This window comes from Schistocerca cancellata, chromosome 1 (genome assembly GCF_023864275.1).
Source record: "Schistocerca cancellata isolate TAMUIC-IGC-003103 chromosome 1, iqSchCanc2.1, whole genome shotgun sequence".
NCBI classification, from domain to species: Eukaryota; Metazoa; Arthropoda; class Insecta; order Orthoptera; family Acrididae; genus Schistocerca; species Schistocerca cancellata.
In genome coordinates, this window is record NC_064626.1 from 985,091,877 (window position 1) to 985,097,434 (window position 5,558).

A 5,558-nucleotide genomic window follows, 5' to 3' on the forward strand; every position below is an offset into this window, starting at 1 on the left:
CCCCCCCCCCCCCCCCCCCACTTACAGTAGATCATTTTTCAGCGTTTGAGGCTCTCTTAAGGCAAGGGATAGTGTAGTGTAACACAACACAAGGAAAAAGTCTCAATTAAAACATCACCACAGCCAATAGTCGTGGTGAAGCAAATCCAGTACCGCCAATCTCATAGCTAATTTTACTCCCATACCTCAAGTGATGCTCAATCATTCACAGGGATACCCACGTGCACACACATCTTCTCTTCCAGTTGCAAGAATGTTGAGCACTGCCAAGTGTTGCCATTGTCAGTTCCATGGACCACATCGTCCGGCAAACATCCAGACTGAATTCGTTAACAATGCTTATTTAATAGTGCCTAGAGCAAACACACACATTCACTAGAAGAAGGAAAGGGGAAATCCTTACAAAGCATATTCCTTCCTATGCGAAAAGTGACCACATACATTTAGGTTCCGTGGGCAAAGAAAAGAGGCGTCCATAGTGACGTGACCTAAAGTCCTTTCGCACTGATTCATTCGTGAAACATGACTGTTATGCAACTTGCATTCACCTTTCGTTGATACACTACTGGCCATTAAAATTGCTACACCAAGAAGAAATGCAGATGATAAAAGGGGATTCATTGGACAAATATATTATACTAGAAGTGACATGTGATTACATTTTCACGCAATTTGGGTGCATAGATCCTGAGAAATCGGTACCCAGAACAACCACCTCTGGCCGTAATAAAGGCCTTGATACGCCCGGGCATTGAGTCAAACAGAGCTTGGATGGCGTGTACAGGTACAGCTGCCCATGCAACTTCAACACGATACCACAGTTCATCAAGAGTAGTGACTGGCGTATTGTGACGAGCCAGTTGCTTGGCCACCATTGACCGGACGTTTTCAATTGGTGAGAGATCTGGAGAATGTGCTGTCCAGGGCAGCAGTCGAACATTTTCTGTATCCAGAAAGGTCCGTACACGACCTGCAACATGCGGTCGTGCATTATCCTGCTGAAATGTAGGCTTTCGCAGGGATCGAATGAAGGGTAGAGCCACGGGTCGGACCACAACAAAAATGAGACCTCCTTAAATCTATGGCAAGGAGGCAAACATTCAATTATAGTGTGTAATGTTCATCCGTGAAATAGTTGATGACAAGAAATTATCACTCAACATTTGTGCACACAACGACAATGAAATACAATTTTTGTTCTTTGGTTTATGTAATGAGGTGTGGATGGTAGCGTCCTTGGGCTCGATCTATCTCGTGTAGGTGTCGACAGAACTGTTTTACAGAAGACACTACTATACACTGGCTGATGGCACAGTAATCTTGGTGAGAGCTGTGGCCCGCACCTAAGTCGGTGGGTGTGGGCATTGGTGGCCGTGACGCAAGACGCTACACGCTAGACTCACGTCACGCCCCGGCGATGCTGCTGGCCGCTGCGGGGTGCGGGTGGTCACACAGACCATGCCCACACGGGGACCAGCTGCACGCATGACAGCCACCGTTCGTCGCACTGTGTTACACTTGACGTCTCCCTCCGGCTGGTGCGCCGACGGGAGGACCAGGTGGCTCGTCTCGTAGAGCTGCGAGGTGCCGGTGGCCGGAACAGACTGCAGGCGGTCACACGGACCCAACTGTCTGGCAGTATGTACGAGGCGCTCCAGGATATAAACTGAGGCGCGAAAGAAACTGGTATAAACATGGGTACTCGAATACTGAGATATGTAAACAGGCAGAATACGGCGCTACGGTTGGCAACGCCTATAGAAGACAAGAAGTGTCTGGCACAGTTGTTACATCGGTTACTGCTGCAACAACGGTACGTTATCAAGATTTAAGTGAGTTTGAAGGTAGTGTTATAATCGGTGCATGAGCGATAGGACACAGCATCCGAGGTAGCGATGAAGTGGGGATTTTCTCATACGACTATTTCACGAGTGTACCGTGAATATCAGGAATCCAGTAAAACATCAAATCTCCGACATCGCTGCGGCCGACAAGAACGGGACCAACGACGACTGAAGAGAATCGTTCAACGTGACAGAAGTGTAGCAGTTCCGCAAATTGTTGCAGATTTCAATGCTGGTCCATCAACAAGTGTCAGCGTGGGAACCATTCAAAGAAACATCATCGATATGGGCTTTCGGCGGAGCCGAAGGCTCACTCGTGTACCCTTGATGATTGCACAACACAAAGCTTTACGCCTCGTCTGGGCCTGTCAACACCGACATTGGACTGTTGATGACTGGAAACTTGTTAGTCCGCAGCTCGTGGTCGTGCGGTAGCGTTCTCGCTTCCCGCGCCCGGATTTCCGGGTTCGATTCTCGGCGGAGTCAGGGATTTTCTCTGCCTCGTGATGACTGGGTGTTGTGTGATGTCCTTAGGTTAGTTAGGTTTAATTAGTTCTAAGTTCTAGGGGACTGATGACCATGGATGTTAAGTCCCATAGTGCTCAGAGCCATTTTTTGGAAACTTGTTACGTGGTCGGACGAGTCTCGTTTAAAGTTGTATCGAGCAGATGGACGCGTACGGGAATGGAGACAACCTCGTGAATCAATGGACCCTGCATGTCAGCAGGGAACTGTTCAACCTGGTGGACGCTCTGCAGTGGCCTGACACGTGTGCAATTGGAGACATATAGGGCCCCTGAAACGCTAGATACGACTCTGAAAGGTGACACGTACATAAGTATCTTGTCTGATCACCTGCATTCATTCGTGTCCATTGTGCATTCCGATGGACTTGGGCAATTCCAGCAGGAGAATGCGACACCCTACACGTTTAGAATTGCTACAGAGTGGCTCTAGGGATGCTCTTCAGGGTTTAAACTCTTCCACTGGCTACCAAACTTCCGAGGCGTGAACATTATTGAGCATATCTGGCGTGCCTTGAAACGTGCTGTTCAGAAGAGATCTCCTTCCCCTCGCAGTCTTACGGATTTATGGACAGCCCTGCAGGATTCGTGGTGTCAGTTCCCTCCAGCACTACTTCAGCCATTAGTCGAGTCCGTGCCACGTTGTGCAGCGGCACTTCTGCGTGCTAGTGGGGGCCCTACACGATATTAGGCAGATGTAGCAGTTTCTTTGGCTCTTCAGCGTATAATATAAAGTTTCAGCTGACATTGCACGTGCAATTGTAGCTATTCTATTCAGATTTTCTACTAATTTTCTATTTTTCAAATTCGGAGCTCTACAACAGAGAACACTCATCGGTTAAGTAATTAAAGATGAAAAGCACACAAAAATTATGATAGTCACTTCATGTAGGCGACGCTAAGATGATACGTTGTACAATGTCTTTTAAGTGGACTTGAATCAAACTATATTTTATCAAATGAACTCAATAATATATAGCATTTAAATCAAGAGCCCTAGCAATATTCCAAAAACGCCACACATAAGCTTGTTCAAAAATATTTGAGTTCTGTATGTAACACTTGTAGTAGCAGTTTAATATCGCGTCGAATCTCCTTTTGCCCGGCGTAGAGCAGCAACTCGCAACAAATCCTTGGAAGTCTCCTGCAGAAATATTGAGCCATGCCTCCTCTACAAGGTCTTTCCGTAAGAGCGTGCAAAAATTTAACAGGACATGGAGGATGCTCCACTGAACAATTTGAGGTAGGAAACTTGGGGCTGTAGAAGCCAGCGTAAGAGGACAATATGAATAAAATTACATTACTGTGCGCTTTTTTATTTACATTAGCTATGGTTAACTCCAAATACCGTCATTGACACAATGAAGGTACCATTTATTCTGCATCTTACACGTGCCATCCCATGCCATAGAGTAGGACCTCCCCCCTCCAATCCAGCGACTAGGAAATACAGCATTGAAATGGTTGCGGACACCCACACTGAAGTGAGGCGGTGCAGCGTCATGTTGTATCCACATCCTCTCACGAACAGCCAGGAGTACGTTGTGCAACAACTCAGGTAGAACTCTTTGCCCGAACTTCAAGTACAAAAAAAAATGGTTCAAATGGCTCTGAGCACTATGGGACTCAACTTCTGAGGTCATTAGTCCTCTAGAACTTAGAACTACTTAAAGCTAACTAACCTAAGGACATCACACACATCCATGCCCGAGGCAGGATTCGAACCTGCGACCGTAGCGGTGTCGCGGCTCCAGACTGCAGCGCCTAGAACCGCACGGCCACTTCGGCCGGCCTTCAAGTACAGGTTCAGCAGGTAGAAGATATGGCCTAGCGAGACTGTCGCCTACAATGCCGGTCCAGATACTCCAGCGTTAGCCGGCCGGAGTGGCCGTGCGGTTCTAAGCGCTACAGTCTGGAACCGAGCGACCGCTACGGTCGCAGGTTCGAATCCTGCCTGGGGCATGGATGTGTGTGATGTCCTTAGGTTAGGTAGGTTTAATTAGTTCTAAGTTCTAGGCGACTGGTGACCTCAGAAGTTAAGTCGCATAGTGCTCAGAGCCATTTGAACCATTTGAACTCCAGCGTTAGGGTTTTCCCCATGCTACACATGGCTGCTGTTCGAAGTACCATCACAATCAAATGACGCATCGTCAGTAAACAGAACGATTTGCAGGAAATCTGGTCGATCAATCCATTGCTGGAGCAACCATTGACACAATGCGACCCTGGTGCAAAGTCATTCACAAGCATTGCAAGGACTCGTTGTGGTTGATATGGGTGCAGTTGTTGTTCGTGGAGCACTCGCCACTCGCTAGTATGTACAGTGCTCATTTCTCATGCAATAGCCGGACGGTGTGACCGAGCGGTTCTAGGCGCTTCAGTCCGGAACCGCGCTGCTGCTACGGTAGCAGGTTCGAATCCTGCCTCGAACATGGTTGTGTGTGATGTCCTTAGGTCAGTTAGGTTCAAGTCTAGGGGACTAATGACCTCAGATGTTAAGTCCCGTAGTGCTTAGAGCCAACTCATGCAATAGGACGAGTATTGGTAGCGGTGTCCGATGCAACACGTTCCAGCACTTCGTCTTCAGAATAAGGTGTGTGAGTGGTCCTCACGTTGGCAGGTCCCTCGTGTCTCCTTTCCAATGTACAGTCTCCCGCAGTCGTCGATAGAGAGAAATAAACACTCGTTACGGCCAATTATGTTTGTTACTAAATCATTCCTTGTACAACCTTTCAGCAACAAGACCATTACAACCTGCTTCCCCACAAAAAGTGCATGTCAGTGAGTTCTACGAAACTGCACCGGTACCGCTCCATCATATTGTAATGTACACTACGTCTTTGAATAGCACTGAGTAATGAATGGGTCTGTCGTTAATTCATATCACGTTCTATCATGGGACATTGTAAATAGGGTATAACGGAGCCGCTTTGTGGACAAGTAAAGTAAACGAAAACTACATGACGACTTCCTAGTAACCGGGCTTGTCCTTCTTGTTTCCTTGCAGAAAACAGAACAGTACGTGTAAACTTGTGCGCATGTTACTTGTAAAAAAGCTGGAAAACAGTAATGCTAGACAAAGCAGTGAAAAGTTTCTTCCGTATCCCTTTAAGCTGCCTTCTCCCACTCCAGGTTCTCTACCTCAGATTGCTTACTTATTTTATTTATGTACACGTCAAGTTCCATAGGA